Source organism: Pecten maximus, chromosome 7 (assembly GCF_902652985.1).
Source record: "Pecten maximus chromosome 7, xPecMax1.1, whole genome shotgun sequence".
Taxonomy (NCBI): domain Eukaryota; kingdom Metazoa; phylum Mollusca; class Bivalvia; order Pectinida; family Pectinidae; genus Pecten; species Pecten maximus.
Genome location: NC_047021.1, coordinates 17,162,310 through 17,187,329, shown reverse-complemented (window position 1 = coordinate 17,187,329; position 25,020 = coordinate 17,162,310). Strand labels below are relative to the sequence as shown.

Below are 25,020 nucleotides of genomic sequence, written 5' to 3'. Positions count from 1 at the left end.
CATCTTATGAGCATTCCCTACTGAGACGAGCATCCGAACTGAGTGGACTGTCTGCTCTTCACACGTAGCATACAAGAGAACGTTATAAGTACTTAATAAAAAGGACATACCTTTCACTGGTTGGACAACAACGAAGTAAGTTTCCTCTCACGTCCAGTCTTGAAATCAAGTACAGGGCTGACGTGCTAATTAGGGTGGACGGCACGGCATTTTGTCATTTATTTCTCCGGCCTGTTTAGTAGTTCCCACAACATATGTCGGTTCTTGTCACAGAGACGTGCACAATTTAACCACTGGTTTTTATATCATTAACATTAATCGTTTAATTAAATTGCAAATAGATGTATCGTTTAACACATTTATATAATGAACCAATTAATCAAATAAATAATATGCATGTGCTATGTATAATGATTCCCGGGATTATGACCCTGTACCAGCTGTGAAACACAAGGTCACACGCGTGTCAACATTATACAAATACGTACATTTCATTAACCTGTAACAACAGCATGCCTCATCATACTCAAAAATCACAAAACCACGTAATCTGACAGTCGCCCTGTTAGTAGGATATTACAAATGTGCTGTCAGGTAGTCGTTGTCTAGTGGTTAACTTGATGTATTTTTACCGTTTTTGACACACCTAGAAATAAAACATTACTTGTTAATACAAGAAAACAAGTACTCCCAACATTTATCACACACGACCACCATCCAAAAGACAGTTCCGACAAGTTATCCCATAACATTATAGCCACCATCCCTCTCTGATTACCTTGTCAATCACCCAATAACAAAGTCTAATCACCCCTTACAATCAATCATGACTTCCTAGTCCATCGTTACAATGAGATGCTCTATTGTTCTCGTTAATTCATTAGGGAGCTAAAACATGCTAATATTCGGGTGTTGTGTATTAATTTTAGACGATTCTTATCAATGTATAATGTGTGAGTTAAGATACATTTACCATTTGTAAGACCTCTTGATGCGTAAGAATACCTGATGTAACCGCTGATTTAGCTATGAGGTGTTTATGGTAATTGGCACAGACAAGTACTAGGTACATAGAATGTGTATAAATCGACTGTCGAGATGTCGTATTCATGTTATACTAACATGAGGCCAATGCAAATTAATAGTTTTATTATACCAACGAAAAGCAAATTTACCATGAATATTTACAAATGCATGGCGTGATTCATAGTGAGTTTTCAGTGTAATATCCATATGTTAGTTATTTACTTCAGATGAGGTTTGGTCCACACGTATAGAATCTGAGTTTAATTGCGGTATAGTAATGTTTGAAAAGTAAATATTACGATGTTACAAGAGCATAACCGGGTCAAAGGTCACATTTCTATATTTTGAAGATCATTCTCCTTCTTTCATTAGTGATTAAAACAACTGTTTTTACTGGATGAGTATAGTACATTATGACGCGAACATTATACCTTCCCCTTTCCACCTTGCCATTGTTATAAAATTTGTCGATTATAAATAATCTATCAAGATATTTCGTAATAAAAGATCTACAAACTTCATTAATCGCTAAAAATTGCTTGTAACAAAAAAATATCAAGCTAGCAATACTTTGGACCCGTGGCTATCTACAGGAATAACTTTGTCCATAAACTCACAATAGCTCGACATAGTAATTGAAGAAACGGGGTGGTACTGGATAGGAAGTTGTTTATCTATATCATATATACACCATCATTACAAAACCACAGAGAACACTGACAAATTGACATCGTAAGTCCAAAACGAGGGGAAAATAAGAACAAAATAAAGATGTGTAAGGAGACATTAGTTAGAGTAGAATGAGAATTAGACCAGGTGTTTCGGAAGAGTAAGCTTATTTTACTCCATCGACGATGACCTTCAGGCAAAGCTAGGTTCTTTCGTTGATCACATGATTTTATGTAATAAACTGAGAATATTCGGCATTGAGTCGGTAGACTGGTTCTCCGCGTCCCTGGTCTTGGCAAAACTGAAAGCTCTTTGTTAAGATCTAGAAGAAAAACTCAATTCTATACACGAAAATTAATTTGAAGTATCTTGTTACGGTAAGGAACTCATGTCACAGGCATATGTCAATACCTAGGAGTAATATCACACACGACCAGGGATTGGACTTATAGCATATAAAGAGCTGATGCGTATCTCACAATTCCTGAAAAAAAACTCTAGTTTCGGCCTTAATCCAGTGTCATGTTGACTCTGCATGCAGCTGTTACTATGAAGTATCACTTAAAAACTAAAACGTAAACTTTAAGTTACACGAAATAAGATAAATTGCTCGATTTACTCTTGAACGTGACACCAGAGCAAGGATCACATATAAGGTACCAGACAGATAGAACATGCGTAATGCCGAACACAGAGTACTAGTAATACAATTGAAATTAAATCATTTGTTTGGTATCCACAACATGAAATGTCCGGTCTGTATGAACAAGACCTTTATCTGATGTCGAAAACCCCACTACACCAGGAAAAATACTCTTAATTATGATATTCCAAATATAATTGGAGTGGAAAACTGCATGCTCATAATGCCATCAGAACTCCACCCAAGATGACATCGAAAGTTTAAAGAACAAGTCAAAATTCAAAAGCAGGTTAAAAGACATTTCCTAGTGTTGCTGACAAAAATTCACTCAACTAGATTTTGTTTTATAATGGAATTTTATTAACTTTCGTATCTCTCTTTTTCCACCACGGACAGCGTCTGTAAGTACAGGTGAGGTTGCCTATTAACTATCGTCTTTGCCCTGTCTTTCTTTACAACCTACCAATCATATCACTAACTACCTATCCGAAACATATTATCACAATATCGTTATCTATGTTTCTCTATTGAATATGTTTAAAGATAGAAATAAAATTGTTGAATTTCTGCGTAGCACAAAGAAACAAATCCTGGAAGGAGCAAGAGTGTAAATTTGAAAATGATTACTAGGTATGGAGCATTTCCGTGGACAATTTGAACAGAAAAAGTAGCTTGAGTGTGTAGCTAGTGTGTGCCAAGCAGATAAAATTTCATATTCTATATATTATTATACAATATATTGTTGTAAATGATGAAATCTTCTTTATAATATGATTGCCATTTCCCTTCATTTTAAATCGTCTCTTCTTTCACTCCACAGATTTCAAATTTCGTTTCATTGTATATAATATACATATATGTCTATTGTTGCTGTCACATTTCTGAAATAAATTGTGAGGGAGAGGGCTTCTATATGTTGCCATAACTTGTATCCAAAACTCTTGCTTGTTTTAAAGAAGCAGTAAGATATATTTGACCTTCACGTCAATACATGTGATCCATGCTCTTCTGTCGGTTTGCTTATTTTAAATCCATTTGGCTATTTTGTGATCAAATTTGATTTTAGTATATTCTTAATCAAATCTTTGGAACCTATTGGAGTTAATCGTTTCCTTACAACTGTTATTTATCCATTAAGAAACAGAAATGATTTTACGGTTCCAAATTATAGACTGAACAGTACTCAATCTTCCTTTTTACCCTCAACTTTACTTTCTTTGAACAGTTTAAACTTGGAAACAAGATCGTCTGCTTCTCTATCAATTTTTGAATCCTCTATTTCACATCCAGTTAATCGCCAAAATGCACTTTCCTTTTACAGTTTTGAGGAAAGAAAGTTAATTAGTTTGAATACAAAGTTGAGGTACAAATATAGTTCTATAAACAAGGATCTTTTCAGAGTAAATCTAACTGAAACTTCGGAGTGTTCTTGTGGAAATCCCTGTGAAAATGCCTATCATTTCTTTTTTACATGTCCTCATTATACTATACAAAGACGTACCCTTTTTTTCTAATTTAGAAAATTTAAATCTGGAGGTTATCACTGATTTAGACTAACTGTTGAAAGGAAATAAGTATCTGCCAAAATATGTAAACACAAACATTTTTAGAAATGTGAATTTTTAAAAAAAAATCCAGCCAAATGTTTCGGTAATATATGATATATATTTTTTTTTGTCTAGCTGTTACCGCTGTGATTGTATGTTGTTTGACGAACTATTTGTTATCGTCGTGATATGATATTATCTCCCCCAGATTAAAACTAGAATCGGCCATACCCTAGACTGGCCTAGAGACCATAATTGGGCAAAGTGGGTCAGACGTTGTATAAACGGAGGGTGTGGCTCCTCTGGGGCCGAAGGGGTGGGCCAAATAGGGGATTTGAGGTTAATCCTTTAAATCCCTACTTGTCCTGAACTGTACGCTTTAATGGATTTTGATGAAATTTAGTCTTGAGCATTATTGGGCAAAGGGGATCAAACGCTGTATAAACGGAGGGTATGGCTCCCCTGGGGCCGGAGGAGCGGGGCCCAGTAGGGGAAATTGAGATAAATCCTTTCAATACCTACTAGTCCTGAACGCTTAAACGGATTTTGATGAAATTCGGTCTGAGGCATTATGGGGCAAAGGGGGTCAAACTCAAGCATTGCTGGACATCAAGAGATTAACACAACCCTGTTATAAATATAGACCCTGTGATCTTTCCCCACTCCTGGGGACTTATTTTTTTATATATCTTTGAATCCATTGAAATCCCAACCCTATAAACATGTATAGCATTGTTCGGCATAAAGAAATAAACACAATCATGATCTAAAAATAGGTCCTGGGGTATTTCGTCACCCCAAGGGACTTAGTTTCTTTGGTATATCTTTGAAACCAGTGGGATACATTTACCGATATATACATGAATCATTGTTGGGCGTTAAGAGATAAACACAATCATGATCTAATAATAGGTCCTGGGGGTCTTTCCCCACCCCTTTGAAAACATTGGGATCCCAACCGTATAACCATATACAATGTAGCATTGTCGTGTTTAGGTGTAAAGAGATAAACACAACCATGATGTAAAAATATGCCCTAGGGTCTTTCCCCACCCCTAGGGACTTAAGTTCTTTGATATATCTTTGAAACTAGTGGGATTCCCACCCTATAACCATATACATTTTGTACATTTTGTATATCATTATTGGGCATAAAGAGACAAATAGACCCTGGGGTCTTTCCCCAACAGGGCCTTAGTTCCCTGGTTATATTTTTGAAACCGTTGAGATCCCCGCCCAATAACAAAAATATATTTATAACATTGTTTGACATCAAAAAATTAACAAATTGAACATGAACATTATTTTGACGTTTGGTCAAATCCAACCAGGTGATCGATACAGGCCCTCTGGGCCTCTTGTATATTCACATTGTTTTCAGACGAGCCTTGACAAAGACTTCCAATGCCAGTATCGACATTTGCAGGTCCGTCAAGATATATGTTTGAAAAACTTTCAAAATATTCTAGAGACCAGGGGCCATGCAGTCTACATTTATGAGGTGACAGTGGAAAGCCGCTATTTTATGCTATCATGTAGTCATGTGATGTGTCATGTGACGCTGATCAAAGTTATTTCAAAATGGCGAACGAAGTGGTAACAGAGATGGAGTCCAGTTCGATAAACTCAGATATTGCTAGAGAACGACTTAAGGCCACATTTGATCCACAGGAATTAACTCACATGATCGATGGCGGAAAAGAAATAACTGCTCGCCGTAAAGAATTAGGTAATATTGATTTATAATCTGCACGACCGACACTTAACACGATGTCAAAGTCAAACTTCGGTTTGGACATCAGAGAAAAACGTGGCTTCCTGTTATACAACACATTGCCTTTCTTTTAATGAAGTTGTCGATATGTAATGTTATTACTGAGTTTGGTTTTTGGTTTTGCTCAAAACTCTTACTGTAGTAAATCATTGAGAAATTTTCTATATCTATCCCAGTTTAATTCAATTTCTGACCCACTTAGCTTGTGTGGGTCAGAAACTGGGACTCTTGACAGTCTTGTACATTCACACACACATATATATATATACTGTACAGTATGAACACATACACATAGTGATAAACCGTGTCTATGATGCAATAACCATGTCTAATTTCATAACGTGTCAATATTTCTTAATCATTTTAGGATATTTACAGTTGTCAACAGAGCTGTTAAATTACAGAATTAAATGTTGTAAACTGATTCAATCTGATTTATAATATGAACTCATCACTTAATATATTTTGTTGTTCATAATCAGCAGCTCAATCTTCCTACATTAATGTAACCCTGATAAATACTGGCCGCAATGTACCGCTCAGCTAGAGAGATCTTCTCTTTTACGCTCGATCGGTTGAGTGTAAGACTAGTAATTAAGCCAGAGGTCCCGGGTTTGATCCCTAGCGGAGGCAGTGATTTATAAATTTAATTAATCATGCACTCTGTTACATTAAAAATAATGTACATTATACATAATATACAATTACAACAATGTGCTAGCCATGATAGTCTCTCAATAATAATATTAAAAATATGTAAATTATTACTACTAATGAAGACTTGAGCCCCCATTTTTCATGATCATGCACAATAAGAGACCAAGGGGATCCTACATATTAATTTTGATAAATATTCCAGAAATTCTCTCCCTCAGTATTGCGTTATTAAAATGTCACTTCTGTTTCTGTGATTTCAGAGAACATGCTATTCAGTGATCCTGCATTTTGTCTGCGGGACACCATATACCTGTCGACGTCTGAGCTTTACTCCAACACCATGGCAAGATCAGTCAAACTATACCGTCTAAAGCGTGATCAGAACTGGAGTGAGAAGGACCTGCACCTAGCATTAAAGTAATCACTAGTACTGTTGATAAGGATAATTAAAACTTAATTAGAAATAAACCTTTAAGTGAATGATAAAATTGATGTTGACATATAATATTGTCTAAATGCTAGTTATATATTTTATAAAATCATGTTGTACATGTACATGTATTATTATAATTGATTCCAATATATACATGTATGTAATTAAAATCATTCTAACTGACATAATTCAGTCAGGGTTATAAGAATAGTAGAAGTAATCTCTGCTCTTGGTACCAACAAATTCACATCTAGGTAATATTGTCTTTGAATATAAAGGATATTTTTTGTACAGGATCATCCGTGACCAGAACTGCCTGACTCTTCACCACTCTATGTTTGTGCCGGCCTTAGAAAGGCTAGCTACAGAAGAGCAGAAGGCACGGTGGCTTCCACTTGCAAGGAGGTACCAGATGGTTGGTACTTATGCTCAGACAGAATTAGGTCACGGTGAGTTATTTTGTAGCTGATTTTCTACAGTTGTGTTACAACTAGAATAACTGACCGATCTGACAATACCAAATTAACAGGATTAAATGCTATTTATCTGCGTGATAACACAATGAAAACTTAGTATAATTTTTGTCTGGGTTTTATCTGGAAACTGAAAGATATTTTCAAATTATATGATCACGTGTCCCATAATAGACATTGTGCATCAGTTGTTGATAATAAAGACATATACAATAATCATATATAGTTCTGTTAAATGTTTTCATATATTTTCTGTTTTTAGGCACAAATCTGATGGAGTTGGAGACCACCGCTACCTATGTTAAGGCCACGGATGAGTTTATCCTGAGTACACCAAAGCTTTCCTCGATTAAGTGGTGGCCCGGCTCATGTAAGTGGTGTATATTCCTTGATTAAATGGTGGCCCGGCTCATGTAAGTCCTGTATATTCCTGGATTAAGTGGTGGCCCGGCTCATGTAAGTCCTGTATATTCCTGGATTAAGTGGTGGCCCGGCTCATGTAAGTGCTGTATATTCCTTGATTAAGTGGTGGCCCGGCTCATGTAAGTGCTGTATATTCCTTAATTAAATGGTGGCCCGGCTCATGTAAGTGGTGTATATTCCTTGATTAAATGGTGGCCCGGCTCATGTAAGTGGTGTATATTCCTTGATTAAATGGTGGCCCGGCTCATGTAAGTGCTGTATATTCCTTGATTAAGTGGTGGCCCGGCTCATGTAAGTGGTGTATATTCCTTGATTAAATGGTGGCCCGGCTCATGTAAGTGGTGTATATTCCTTAATTAAATGGTGGCCCGGCTCATGTAAGTGGTGTATATTCCTTGATTAAATGGTGGCCCGGCTCATGTAAGTGCTGTATATTCCTTAATTAAGTGGTGGCCCGGCTCATGTAAGTGCTGTATATTCCTGGATTAAGTGGTGACCGGCTCATGTAAGTGGTGTATATTCCTTGATTAAATGGTGGCCCGGCTCATGTAAATGGTGTATATTCCTTGATTAAATGGTGGCCCGGCTCATGTAAGTGGTGTATATTCCTTGATTAAATGGTGGCCCGGCTCATGTAAGTGGTGTATATTCCTTAATTAAATGGTGGCCCGGCTCATGTAAGTGCTGTATATTCCTTGATTAAGTGGTGGCCCGGCTCATGTAAGTGGTGTATATTCCTTAATTAAATGGTGGCCCGGCTCATGTAAGTGGTGTATATTCCTTGATTAAATGGTGGCCCGGCTCATGTAAATGGTGTATATTTCTTGATTAAATGGTGGCCCGGCTCATGTAAGTGCTGTATATTCCTTAATTAAATGGTGGCCCGGCTCATGTAAGTGCTGTATATTCCTGGATTAAGTGGTGACCGGCTCATGTAAGTGGTGTATATTCCTTGATTAAGTGGTGACCGGCTCATGTAAGTGCTGTATATTCCTGGATTAAGTGGTGACCGGCTCATGTAAGTGCTGTATATTCCTGGATTAAGTGGTGACCGGCTCATGTAAGTGGTGTATATTCCTTGATTAAATGGTGGCCCGGCTCATGTAAATGGTGTATATTCCTTGATTAAATGGTGGCCCGGCTCATGTAAGTGGTGTATATTCCTTGATTAAATGGTGGCCCGGCTCATGTAAGTGGTGTATATTCCTTAATTAAATGGTGGCCCGGCTCATGTAAGTGCTGTATATTCCTTGATTAAGTGGTGGCCCGGCTCATGTAAGTGGTGTATATTCCTTAATTAAATGGTGGCCCGGCTCATGTAAGTGGTGTATATTCCTTGATTAAATGGTGGCCCGGCTCATGTAAATGGTGTATATTTCTTGATTAAATGGTGGCCCGGCTCATGTAAGTGCTGTATATTCCTTAATTAAATGGTGGCCCGGCTCATGTAAGTGCTGTATATTCCTTGATTAAGTGGTGGCCCGGCTCATGTAAGTGCTGTATATTCCTTGATTAAGTGGTGGCCCGGCTCATGTAAGTGGTGTATATTCCTTAATTAAGTGGTGGCCCGGCTCATGTAAGTGCTGTATATTCCTTGATTAAGTGGTGGCCCGGCTCTTGTAAGTGGTGTATATTCCTTGATTAAGTGGTGGCCCGGCTCATGTAAGTGCTGTATATTCCTTAATTAAATGGTGGCCCGGCTCATGTAAGTGGTGTATATTCCTGATCCTGGATTAAATGGTTGACCGGCTCATGTAAGTGGTGTATATTCCTTGATTAAATGGTTGCCCGGCTCATGTAAGTGGTGTATATTCCTGATCCTGGATTAAATGGTTGACCGGCTCATGTAAGTGGTGTATATTCCTTGATTAAATGGTGGCCCGGCTCATGTAAGTGGTGTATATTCCGTATCCTTGATTAAATGGTTGACCGGCTCATGTAAGTGGTGTATATGCCTTGATTAAATGGTTGACCGGCTCATGTAAGTGGTGTATATTCCTGGATTAAGTGGTGGCCCGGCTCATGTAAGTGGTGTATATTCCTTGATTAAGTGGTGGCCCGGCTCATGTAAGTGGTGTATATTCCTTGATTAAATGGTGGCCCGGCTCATGTAAGTGGTGTATATTCCTTGATTAAGTGGTGGCCCGGCTCATGTAAGTGGTGTATATTCCTCGATTAAATGGTGGCCCGGCTCATGTAAGTGGTGTATATTCCTTAATTAAATGGTGGCCCGGCTCATGTAAGTGGTGTATATTCCTTGATTAAATGGTGGCCCGGCTCATGTAAGTGTTGTATATTCCTCGATTAAATGGTGGCCCGGCTCATGTAAGTGGCGTATATTCCTCGATTAAGTGGTGGCCTGGCTCATGTAAGTGGTGTATATTCCTCGATTAAGTGGTGGCCCGGCTCATGTAAGTGCTGTATATTCCTCGATTAAGTGGTGGCCTGGCTCATGTAAGTGGCGTATATTCCTCGATTAAGTGGTGGCCTGGCTCATGTAAGTGGTGTATATTCCTCGATTAAGTGGTGGCCTGGCTCATGTAAGTGGTGTATATTCCTCGATTAAGTGGTGGCCTGGCTCATGTAAGTGGCGTATATTCCTCGATTAAGTGGTGGCCTGGCTCATGTAAGTGGTGTATATTCCTCGATTAAGTGGTGGCCTGGCTCATGTAAGTGGTGTATATTCCTCGATTAAGTGGTGGCCCGGCTCATGTAAGTGCTGTATATTCCTCGATTAAGTGGTGGCCCGGCTCATGTAAGTGGTGTATATTCCTTGATTAAATGGTGGCCCGGCTCATGTAAGTTACTGAGCTTGTCTAAGACAACATTGGATTATAGCCAACTGGCTTTGTAAAATTGCCAGTATTTAAATGTATTAAGGGGGGGGGGGGGGGGGATGCTCTAACTTTCTTTTTGTGAGTACATTTTGGCACAATTGTTTCAATACATATTTGAACAATAGAGCAATGTACATGTATAATCATATGTTTCTCCTGTAAGATTCTCACCTGACCTTTAATCATATGTTTCTCCTGTGTGATTCTCACCTGACCTTTAATCATGTTTCTCCTGTGTGATTCTCACCTGACCTTAACTCATATGTTTCTCCTGTGTGATTCTCACCTGACCTTAACTCATGTTTCTCCTGTGTGATTCTCACCTGACCTTAACTCATATGTTTCTCCTGTGTGATTCTCACCTGACCTTTAATCATGTTTCTCCTGCGTGATTCTCACCTGACCTTTAATCATATGTTTCTCCTGTGTGATTCTCACCTGACCTTTAATCATATGTTTCTCCTGTGTGATTCTCACCTGACCTTAAATCATATGTTTCTCCTGTAAGATTCTCACTTGACGTACCTTTAATCATATGTTTCTCCTGTGTGATTCTCACCTGACCTTTAATCATGTTTCTCCTGTGTGATTCTCACCTGACCTTAACTCATATGTTTCATTTGTGTGGTTCTGTTTGACCTTGTGTTGAAGGACTGTTTATAAAGGTCAAAGTAGCTAACAGACCTGATTTATATTATAGTGGGGAAATCAAGCAACCACGCTATCGTGCTCGCTCAGCTGGTGGTTGATAATAAAAGGCATGGTATGCATCCGTTCATGGTCCAGCTCCGGAGTATGGTGGACCATACACCCATGGCAGGTACGTAACACTGTACTCGTGTGACTTATTCCGTCTGATTTTGATCCATGTTTTACATTGTATGTATGTGATTCTCCCCATATTACATGTATAATGATTCTCCTGTGATTGAGCTTCGAAGTAACCACCTTCTTTAAACCGGATAAGATTTTGGTGTTCAATGGTCACGGTTGAAAGAGTTGAAGGTCAAACTTCCCAAACAAGTCTATGATGTATCACATTGACAATCCAATCATCAATACTATGTTTTACATTTATAACAAGATGTAGGATTCCTAACTGTAAAACCCTCAGCAAGGTCATGTGTTTGGGAAATAAAAAATATCCTCACTCAGGTTGACCTCACCCTGTCACACCCCCAAGGGGTTAAAAAGATTCTATCAATCTTGTGAATTTCTGAACATTTCTAATAACATGTAATATAAATTTTGATAAGATAACATTTACATCAGACTATACCTTATACAATTTTGGTGGTCATTGGTCAAAGCTAGAGGTTTAAAGTTTACATATGACCTTTCAAAATTAAAATCCTTGTTCACAATGTCTAATTTGTATTTTGAACTCTTTAATAGATTTAATCTACAAAACAATCTGGTACATGTCATGACATTGAATTCTTCACATACTTAGACTTTGGTGGCCATTGGTCAAGATTAAATGGACAAAAGACACATTTGACCATGCACTTTTTAGGGGTTATCATAGCTAATCACAATAATTTACCTGAATAAATGTATGTCTACCAAGGAGTATTTGAGCCCCTATGACTTGGTGTATGTGTCCTGCCTGTGTTGTAGGTATTAAGCTGGGTGTGATTGGACAGAAGATGGGAGGTAACTATAACGACAATGGATTCCTGTTCCTGAACAATGTTCGGATTCCACGGGAAAACATGCTGATGAAGAATGCACAGGTAGAGCAAAATAATGGTGGAATACATTGATGTTTCACCTGTTTCTGACATTATTGACTTACCATCATGTCACACATGACCTTGACCTTTGTGTCATGTTGCGTACATCAGTTGTCGATCGTCTTGATCTTCGTTAATGTCACACATAACCTTGACCTTTGTGTCATGTCACATCAGTTGTCAATCTTCTTGATCTACGTTAATGTCACACATGACCTTGACCTTTGTGTCATGTTACATCAGTTGTAGATCTTTATATACGTTAATGTCACACATGACCTTGACATTTGTGTCATGTCACATCAGTTGCCATGCAATCTTCTTGATCTACGTTAATGTCACACATGACCTTGACCTTTTTATCAGGTTACATCTACCTTAACGTCACATCTGGCCCTGTATTTTCCTGGTATCCATTAGTAATGTAATGTATATATTCACAGGTAACCCGGACAGGAAAATTCCACTCTTCTGGCCCAAATAAGGCTAACTATGCCACTATGATCTACGTTCGGGTGATGATTTGTTCCTGGTCCTTCGGTGCTCTCACTGCTGCTGTAACTGCAGCCATTCGTTACAGCAGTGTCCGGCGCCAGTCTACACTCACACCAGGGTCAGTACTACGAAATGTCCTCTTATACTTCAGTGCTACATGGCTTTAAAATTTCAAATGTACTGGTACAAAATATCTTGTCGAGAAAGGCCTGGATACCAGAAACAGCTTTTTAGCTTCAAAATATCTGATAATGGCAAATATTTCATCTAATAATAATAATAATATACAACAGTTATATAGCACACTATATCTTATATGCAAAATTACTCTAATGCACTTCACATAACAAAATATAATAATACATTATACATAATGCATGATAATAGCAAAAAATATGTATGATAATGGTAAAACAAACTACACATATTAATTCCAACAAGTTTCTAATTTAAAATTTTTGTGATATGCTACATATAAAGTTTACAAGTCTACTTAGTAAATCAAATATAGAAGTGTAACTAAGTATGATAACTAAGTATGATAACTAAGGATGATAACTAAGTATGATAACTATGTTTAATTCTGTATGTGATCGAATGGTGTGTACTAGAGATCAGTGATATATATACATGTACCATGGTATTATACTACAGAAAGGAGGAGAGCCAGGTACTAGATTACCAGACCCAGCAGTACAAACTATTCCCTGCCATGGCTAGTGGCTACGGCTTCTTCTTCATTCACAAGGTTCTGTCCGCAAAGTACGAGGCCATGCTGGTGGATATGCAGAGCGGCAATGCCAAGGCCCTACCTGAGGTATGTATAATGATGACTTAGTTTCAACTCTTTAACTTGAAAAAATCCTTCAAGTGAGTTTGGTACCATATATTGAGAAGTGTATGAAGAAATTGGTAAGAAGAAATGGGTCTCATGTAAGATGCCATTGGTACTTAGGTATACTGTATTATATGAGGGGCATTGTATTGATGATTTACTGTAGATTGACTGTAGTGTATGATAAAATCAAACTGGCATGTCATTATACACAATATCACTCTTAATATGATAGATTCAAAGCTGATTCCTAAAATATGATTCATATATAGCATGGCTCAAAAACACTTCTCATTTCTATCTCAATTTCCTTTATAACCCAGTAAGTCAATTATATTCTTTATTAAGTATACAAAATTCTTCACTGCATGTTGTCTGTCTAGCATCAACTTTTCCCTTTGAATAACTTCCTCACAATAACCAAAAGACCCAGAGACTGGAGATCTGATATTGGGCCTGCAGCATGCAAGGGCTACCAAGTTTATTCAAATGTGCTAAAATCTTTTAACAACATCTTCCCAATATATTCAAGAGGGTCAGGGATCTGATATTGGGCCTGTAGCATGTTGTACTGAAGTGCTACTTATTTGTTCAAATGAATGACTTTGATTTACATTGGCATTCAAATAAACTGCCTTAGTATAAGGATGTTTCACCATAAACACACTTATCAGATTAATGCCAGGTGAGTGACAAAGGCCCATTGGGCCTCTTGTTGTTCAAATGATTAACCTTGGCATACTTTCAAAGTTATAGGGGTCAAATGTGCTAAAATCTTACAATGACTTCTCCATTACAAAGTGGTCCAGGTTCATGATATTGGGATGAAGGGCTACAAAGTTTGTTTAAATGATTCAGAGATAATCCTGACTTACATCAATGTGACAGCTGTCATGTTTTTGATATTTGTGTTATCTTTTTTCTGAATAAGGAAGATAGCTACTGAGATGAAAGGCTACAAAATTAGTTTTCTTTATTTAAATTCGCTTAGCATCTAAATTAAATGAATCAATTTTAAAGTTGCATTAGAAGCAGGTGAGCAATACAAGCCCATTGGACCTCTTGGTTTTTATTAAGTCTGTGACTTTCAATTTTTTACTTTTATACTTATATAATAAGATCTTTGTTTTTCCAAGATGCATGCTTGGTCATCAGGAATGAAGGCACTTTTAACAGACATAGCCACCTATAACATGGAGATCTGTCGACGGTCATGTGGTGGTCACGGCTATCTGCGAGCTGCAGGAATCTCTGACATGGTTTGTGGTGCTACACCACTCGTCACTGTTGAGGGAGAGAACACTGTTCTGTATCTACAGGTGGCCAGGTATTAAACTTTATCTATTTTACAACCTAGGTAAAAGTCAGTCAGGTATAAACCATAATCAGTAATATCGACCTAGGTAAAAGTCAGTCAGGTATAAACCATAATCAGTAATATCGACCTAGGTAAAAGTCAGTCAGGTATAAACCATAATCAGTAATATCGACCTAGGTAAAAGTCAGTCAGGTATAAACCATAATCAGTAATATCGACCAAGGTAAAAGTCAGTCAGGTATAAACCATAATCAGTAATATCAACCTAGGTAAAAGTCAGTCAGGTATAAACCATAATCAGTAATATCGACCTAGGTAAAAGTCAGTCAGGTATAAACCATAATCAGTAATATCGACCTAGGTAAAAGTCAGTCAGGTATAAACCATAATCAGTAATATCGACATATTAAAACATAAACTGATGAAAATCTGGAATAGAAAAATATATATAGATATATAGAATTGACAAAACCAGGTGAAGAAGAATTACCTATTCAAAATCAGTGGGTTGAAGCAAAATGAAATGATTAAAAATGTTTAGGTGTTGTTAAATTCAGATTTCAGTAAGTAGTACTTTCTGACTCATTGCCTTTGGTATTCCAGGTACCTACTGAAGCAGATCGCTAAGGCACTAACTGGTCAGCGGACCACAGGGACAACAGAGTACCTTACCATGAATGAAGGCTCCTATGTTTGTCCTCTACAGAAACCTTCAGATTGTAGGAAATGTAGAATTCTTATGTGAAATATACAAGAAAAGGTCATACAGGTATGATATCCCATACTCTCTCATACTCTAGACAAGGTAGGTCATACAGGTGTGATATGTACCATACTCTCTCATACTCTAGACAAGGAAGGTCATACAGGTATGATATGTACCATACTCTCTCATACTCTAGACAAGGAAGGTCATACAGGTATGATATCCCATACTCTCTCATACTCTAGACAAGGAAGGTCATACAGGTATGATATCCCATACTCTCTCATACTCTAGACATGGTAGGACATACAGGTATGATATGTACCATACTCTCTCATACTCTAGACAAGGAAGGTCGTACAGGTATGATATGTACCATACTCTCTCATACTCTAGACATGGTAGGACATACAGGTATGATATGTACCATACTCTCTCATACTCTAGGCAAGGTAGGACATACAGGTATGATATGTACCATACTCTCTCATACTCTAGACATGGTAGGACATACAGGTATGATATGTACCATACTCTCATACTCTAGACATGGTAGGACATACAGGTATGATATGTACCATACTCTCTCATACTCTAGACAAGGAAGGTCATACAGGTATGATATGTACCATACTCTCTGATACTCTAGACAAGGAAGGTCATACAGGTATGATATGTACCATACTTTCACATACTCTAGACAAGGAAGGTCATACAGGTATGATATGTACCATACTCTCTAATACTCTAGACAAGGAAGGTCATACAGGTATGATATGTACCATACTTTCTCATACTCTAGACAAGGAAGGTCATACAGGTATGATATGTACCATACTCTCTCATACTCTAGACAAGAAAGGTCATACAGGTATGATATGTACCATACTCTCTCATATTCTAGACAAGAGAAGGCCATACATTTATGATATACATATTGTATACCATTCTCTCTAATACTCTAGACAAGGGAAGGACACATATTTTCGTCGTGTAATTTATTCTTATGTAAAGAAAATGTTGAAAGGTTAAAAAAAAACCCATCAATTCCAGTACCTATAATTGAAAAGGCTGAGATTTATCGTTCTTGGTTTGTCCAAAGTTTGTATTTACCTCAACATGTAAGACCCACTACAAGGGATTTACAGAACACATCAAAGAGAAAATTTAATTACAAAATTAATTCTATAACTTAAATTTCCAACTACACTAAATAGTGTATAATATATAAATATACATGATATTGATATGATTATGTGGGTTAACATATCTGATGTCATATTTATCACATTAATTTTTGTAGAATGGTTTTAAAAGTTGCTCAAGTATTACAACAGGACATGGAATCTGGGAAGGAACAGGCTGTGTATATGAATAAAAACCTCCAACCTCTCGTCAGGATGGCAACGGTCAGTAAACATCAATTTAATACCAAACTTAGCTTTAAATGTACATAAAGTCACATAAGTTGTTTATTTTTTTAATCAGAAAAGCATTTTTCATGTAAAGAGGTTAATATTTCACAGAGGCAGGGTTCTTTTTGGGGAGAGATTTAGGGACTTTTTGCTGTAAATCTCATGTGCGATGAGAATATATAGAAAAGTCTTATCCAGTTTATCAAAACACTGAAACTCTCCTGTAACATCAATGACCTAGAGTTATACTTTCAGGGAAATGTCAGGATACTTCTCTTGTAGGAGAGAATCTGTTTACATCAACAGAACATCTAACTCTACTACTGAAAACAGCAATAACATTAACTATGAAATATATCCATTTGCATTCATAATTATATGAATCCTGCTGTCTTCATATCTATAGGCCCACAGTTACTTCTTGGCCTTTACGAGTTATGTAGATGGTCTGGCCAGTGTCCAAGTAAGTCCATCAGCAAGGAAGATCCTGGACAAGATGTGCTGTCTGTTTGGAGTCCACTACATCGTTACTTTGTCTGGGGACTTCCTAGAGGTAAGGTGACACACTTAGGTATATGTACTATCTGAGGTCACAAACTAGGTACATGTACTTACTGAGGTAAGGCCACACACTAGGTACATGTACTTACTGAGGTAAGGTCACACACTAGGTACATGTACTATCTGAGTTAAGGTCACACACTAGGTATATGTACTTACTGAGGTAAGGTAACACACTAGGTACATGTACTATCTGAGGTAAGGTCACACACTAGGTACATGTACTAACTGAGGTAAGGTCACACAGTGGTACATGTACTATCTGAAGTAAGGTCACACACTAGGTACATGTACTATCTGAGGTAAGGTCACACAGTGGTACATGTACTATCTGAGGTAAGGTCACACAGTGGTACATGTACTATCTGAGGTAAGGTCACACAGTGGTACATGTACTTACTGAGGTAAGGTCACACACTAGGTATATGTATTTACTGAGGTAAGGTCACACACTAGGTATATGTACTATCTGAGGTAAGGTCACACACTAGGTACATGTACTTACTGAGGTAAGGTCACACACAAGGTACATGTACTATCTGAGGTAAGGTCACACAGTGGTACATGTACTATCTGAGGTAAGGTCACACACTAGGTACATGTACTATCTGAAGTAAGGTCACACACTAGGTATATGTACTTACTGAGGTGAGGTCACACACTAGGTACATGTACTATCTGAGGTAAGGTCACACACTAGGTACATGTACTATCTGAGGTAAGGTCACACACTAGGTACATGTACTATCTGAGGTAAGGTCACACACTAGGTACATGTACTATCTGAGGTAAGGTCACACACTAGGTACATGTACTATCTGAAGTAAGGTCACACACTAGGTACATGTACTATCTGAGGTAAGGTCACACACTAGGTACATGTACTATCTGAGGTAAGGTCACACACTAGGTATATGTACTATCTGAGGTAAGGTCACACACTAGGTACATGTACTATTGAGGTAAGGTCACACACTAGGTATATGTACTATTGAGGTAAGGTCACACACTAGGTACATGTACTATCTGAGGTAAGGTCACACATTAGGTATATGTACTTACTGAGGTAAGGTCACACACTAGGTATATGTACTATCTGAGGTAAGGTCACACACTAGGTACATGTACTATCTGAGGTAAGGTCACACACTAGGTACATGTACTATCTGAGGTAAGGTCACACACTAGGTACATGTACTTACTGAGGTAAGGTCACACACTAGGTATATGTACTTACTGAGGTAAGGTCACACACTAGGTATATGTACTATCTGAGGTAAGGTCACACACTAGGTACATGTACTATCTGAGGTAAGGTCACACAGTGGTACATGTACTATCTGAGGTAAGGTCACACACTAGGTACATGTACTTACTGAGGTAAGGTCACACACTAGGTACATGTACTATCTGAGGTAAGGTCACACACTAGGTACATGTACTTACTGAGGTAAGGTCACACACTAGGTACATGTACTATCTGAGGTAAGGTCACACACTAGGTACATGTACTTACTGAGGTAAGGTCACACACTAGGTACATGTACTATCTGAGGTAAGGTCACACACTAGGTATATGTACTTATTGAGGTAAGGTCACACACTAGGTATATGTACTTACTGAGGTAAGGTCACACACTAGGTACATGTACTTACTGAGGTAAGGTCACACACTAGGTACATGTACTATCTGAGGTAAGGTCACACACTAGGTACATGTACTTACTGAGGTAAGGTCACACACTAGGTACATGTACTTACTGAGGTAAGGTCACACACTAGGTATATGTACTATCTGAGGTAAGGTCACACACTAGGTATATGTACTATCTTAGGTAAGGTCACACACTAGGTATATGTACTATCTGAGGTAAGGTCACACACTAGGTATATGTACTATCTGAGGTAAGGTCACACACTAGGTATATGTACTATCTGAGGTAAGGTCACACACTAGGTATATGTACTATCTGAGGTAAGGTCACACACTAGGTATATGTACTATCTGAGGTAAGGTCACACACTAGGTACATGTACTATCTGAGGTAAGGTCACACACTAGGTATATGTACTATCTGAGGTAAGGTCACACACTAGGTATATGTACTATCTGAGGTAAGGTCACACACTAGGTATATGTACTATCTGAGGTAAGGTCACACACTAGGTATATGTACTTACTGAAGTAAGGTCACACACTAGGTATATGTACTATCTGAGGTAAGGTCACACACTAGGTATATGTACTATCTGAGGTAACTTCCACAAATAAAAGTTATACACTGCCCTGGGAGGTAAAATTACAATCTTTCAGGACTTTCTGGATGTACTGATACATACATAAAAGGATTTAGGTACCTTCAATGAAGTTTAACTTATGAAATGTACATGTATGGTACTGATAAAATAATGCAAAAGAAAATAACACTGTATGGATTACATTTAATATTTTAATTGTATTTCTGAATTAGCTTCATAATCAGTGGCCATTTGTCTTTGTATTATGAAAGAGTTTATGATTTTAGCATCATTTGTCCCAGTTTCCTCTCGTCGTACTTTTTACTACTCTAACTTCATAGTTTTAAAACATCTGATGATAATATTTTCAGTCGGAAGCTATCGGTTTGGAACAGTTGCAGTGGCTTCAGGATTTAGAATTACAACTTCTCGCTGAGATACGGTAAATTCTGCTAAAATCTGAAATAATTTTTGTTTAATTTCAAAACAAGAGATTACCTGGAATATTTAAACATAGTATCTGGATTGATTTTGATTCAATTGTAAAAAGAAAATTTTCTATAATTTAACTTCTAAAACATTTCAACACTGTACAAGAATGATAGTTTGAAAATTATCTCCCTTTGTAGACCTGATGCTGTTACGTTAGTGGATGCGTTCGACTTCCATGACGAGACTCTCTCTTCAGCTATTGGTTGCTATGATGGACGTGCATATGAACGGCTGTATGAGGCTGCATTGAAGGAGCCAATGAATCAAAGAGAGGTAGGTGATTTAACCCTGTTATTTTCTGTAAATCCGGATATTGAAAGCATCACAAAAACTTGTTCATAGAAACCATTTGTATTTCATTTGGATGTAATCTTGGTGATAATGGTATTGTTAAACTGTGATGGACGTAATCAATGTCGGTTAAGTTTCGATTTGAATAATAGATTTTCTGACATGTTTCAGGTTGATCCGGCATACGACAAGTACTTGAAGGAGCTTATAATGGAAGGATCAAAATCAAAGTTATAGAGATGTTATATGATTAGAAAGTTATAGAGATGTTATACGATTAGTGTCAAGAAAAAATTCAGAGCTTGTAAATTATTACTTCAATACAGAATATTTGATATGATGTGTTTGTAGATCGTTGTTTTATGTGTATGTATTATGTGATTTTGTTCTACTTGAACAATTTAGGAATATGTTATACATATATATGTACATGCTTCTGTGATATAAACAATATACATATATGTATACCTATATGGACTTGAAATATTGTTATGATCTGGCATACAATTACCTACTACATTGTATACCGGTATATTTTTTTTTGTGATACACTGTCTATATTTTTGCTGCAGTATTTGTTCAGAATTACTGTTAAATTCAGATATCACACAAACAGTCATATATATACCTGGTATATATATAGCTGCGGGTATTTCTGGCTAGGTGATTGGGTGCTGTAGATCGTGAGTTTGAGACCCGGTCAGGGCATGAGTCATCAAGTTGTCTTCCTTCATCAGTTGTGTTACTATGTTAGATATATATACGTATGACTTATAAAGTGTTAATTGAATATCACTAAGAAGTATTCCGTCTTTTCGTAATGCAAAGTTATCTGCTCTTGTGAGCAGGTATTAATCGTTCCATCATTAGTTTGCATGAGAAAATTATGTAATTTTATAACATTTATGACGTTACTCTCACAAACAAATGACATTACAATCGATATAAGAGCAGGTAACTATATTACAAAAAGATGGAATAGGAAGATAGATAGAGGAACGTTTATACCCAAACTATATTTATGTATTATTTATCATATATCGTGAGCAGTAATAGAAACATATATAGGAATATATCTGATGTGTATGTAGTTGTATTACCTGTACTTACTGTTACATCCTCGTATGTTATTACGTACAGAAGGTGCTCCGATGAAATGAGGATTACATTTGTCGTCAAGGGAAGAGGTTGTCCTCAAGGGGAGAACTTTCCTGTTTTGTTACTGGTTGTAAATTTTTTGAAGTACATTCAAATTTATTTTTGAAAAGTCATTATATCTGTATCTTTTTACCAGGGTTGTACTAGGACAATTTTAGAATGCGTTACATTCTGTTAACACACATCTATCCTTTGATACAGTATTTTATTGTTTTACAATGAATGTATCATCTATTTATGTAAGAGGATATGTAAACATTTTATTTGATAGCTATATATATGGTTAGTAAATTAATGAATACGTAAGATGCTTTTTGATGAAAAAGTTGTGCTTGGTTTCATCTCCCAAGGACGTGAGCTACAAAGATTGTTCAACATAACACACATGTATGTGAATCTAGTCACCTTTACCAAAGTTTATGAATTATGTATGTGATGTAGGATAATTTGTACCTAGATACACATGGATGGTTGACCAAAAGTTTGATAAAAAAAGGAAAATATGAAATAATCCTTATTTTTTCTCTGTAATTTGTAATAACACTGTATTGGTTATTTCTTCTAAAAACTAGAACTCGAAAGTATCAGCCTTACAGTATCAAACCTTCCATAGTGGTGTTGGGGTTATCCAGGTGAAACATCTCCCTCGCCCCTCCCCTTCTCCCTAACTGGTCAGAGTTGGTCACAAGCTGTGCTCTACCACAATTACCTCATTATAGAATATTGACCAGACCCTGCAATATTGTAATGTTTCCCACTTCAGTCTGGCTTGTTGTGAAGATCCTCACCAGTGTTCTAGGGCCACGATGACTATCACCAGTGTTCTAGGGCCACGATGACTATCACCAGTGTTCTAGGGCCACGATGACTATCACCAGTGTTCTAGGGCCACGATGACTATCACCAGTGTTCTAGGGCCACGATGACTATCACCAGTGTTCTAGGGCCACGGTGACTATCACCAGTGTTCTAGGGCCACGGTGACTATCACCAGTGTTCTAGGGCCACGGTGACTATCACCAGTGTTCTAGGGCCACGATGACTATCACCAGTGTTCTAGGGCCACGATGACTATCACCAGTGTTCTAGGGCCACGATGACTATCACCAGTGTTCTAGGGCCACGATGACTATCACCAGTGTTCTAGGGCCACGATGACTATCACTAGTGTTCTAGGGCCACGATGACTATCAGATGTGCTGAACATAACGTCCAGTTGTCCACTAACAATTACACTTTATATACATGTAGTTATCATTCTATGTTGTCGGGTATAACACCTAGTTAGTCATTAATATTGATTTGTTTAACGTCAGGTATAACACCTAGTTAGTCATTAATATTAATTTGTTTAACGTCAGGTATAACACCTAGTTAGTCATTAATATTGATTTGTTCCTAAAATCAGGTATAACACCTAGTTAGTCATTAATATTGATTTGTTTAACATCAGGTATAACACCTAGTTAGTCATTAATATTGATTTGTTCCTAAAATCAGGTATAACACCTAGTTAGTCATTAATATTGATTTGTTCCTAAAATCAGGTATAACACCTAGTTAGTCATTAATATTGACTTGTTTAACGTCAGGTACAACACCTAGTTAGTCATTAATATTTATTTGGTACAACAACTACCAGTAATTACGTCGTTAACGCATAGTTACCTAATTAACGCTCAGGTACAACACCTAGTTACGTCATTAACGTCCAGGTACAACACTTTGTCTTGTCATTGATATAAATTAGGACAACTCTTACAAATCATAGCATCAGCACTCGGTACAACTTACATGGACAAAATACCAGCCCACAGTCCATAAATATGTGTAATAATACACAAATACAGTTAATAACCAATTGTTAACCATTTCAAATCTTGTTAACCATTTGAACTTCTTGCCATTCTCACATAGGCTTAGATTGTTGTATCTATAACTTACGTTGAAATATACACCGATTTGTTGTTCAAATCAGTCATTTTTAATGTATTGATAATCACTATTGATTGGCATTATCTATATTATATATTATTTATCAGATTGGTTATACATGGTTTGTTCATGTTATCAGTGATTTTTTCATGTTATCCATGATTTTTTCATGTTATCCGTGGTTTGCCCATATACATAATTATCAATCAAATGAAGTGTTGATGTAATTACAATTGTTTAGACGTAAAGATGATCATACGATATCAATAAAGAACATGCTATTTTAACTCTTGTTATCGGGTTATTTTAATAATTCCTGACAATTCCCTTCGGCGGCGAGCCTTAATCAAAGAATGTTCAGACTTTCTATATCACAGAAAGAAAGACTTCAGTGATGACATCTAGAGAATATTTCATTTCTACAATATTTTGATTAATGTGAAGAAATTGTATACAATCTAAGACATAGATATATTCTCTTCATTACCATTACGAAAAATGCGGTTCGTACTCTCTCCCGTCATACGGCGATGTATGGTATCGTACAGAAGCTTCCATTGTCAATTTTAGACTGCCATTTGTTATCTCTGGCTAATTAGAAAATTAAAACAAGCATGTTTCTGGTACAGCGATAACTAATGAACCGTCGTGAAGCGAGATGATAGGTTTTACTTACTTGGTGGCGTCAACATTTCCTTTTATAGTTTTACGTTTAGGTCCGTTGCTCGAAAGGTATAACTACATTGTATATAATGTATTGTCACATCACAGAGTAGACACCTAAACACACTCTTCATTTACGGAATACCTGATATTTTATCTCAAACCCATAATTCTAGTAATTCTAACTGAAAACCATGTCTACCTCAAAACCGTAATTCTTACTCAAAACCACAATTCTTACTCAAAATCGATAAATTGAATGTCAAATATTTAAGTATGGATTAACACGGAGAATCTTGAAAGGGTACAAGGAGAATAAGACGAGGCCTTTCTGAAGATCGGTATTTCAAGTTCTGCTTCATTGACGACATCCGTGATACGATGAAACCGGGGTGATGACAACGTCCATCAGGGTGACGAGTATTGAATATGCCTGTTATAGCAGTAGATTCTAGATCGTAGATTGTCTCTGTGCTCTCCGTTAACCTAATATTTTCAGAAAGGCATATATGCATCAAACTGGTGTTCTTATTGTGCCTGTTGTTAAAATATAATTATTATCGCTTACCGTATTTCTCCTGTTATGGACACATGCTGTTTCTTTGGTATGATAATAATGAAACCCGTTCCAGATAGCTTATGGTAAGACCATACGCACACCTTTCTGGACAAATATAATGTAGAATCTACCTCGC

The 25,020-nt window shown here is 37.1% G+C and overlaps 1 pseudogene; it reads left to right on the top strand.

Moving 5' to 3' along the window:
* Positions 1-5,466: 5,466 nt before the first annotated feature.
* Positions 5,467-23,954, top strand: LOC117331095 (annotated as a pseudogene).
* The last annotated feature ends 1,066 nt before the right edge of the window (positions 23,955-25,020 follow it).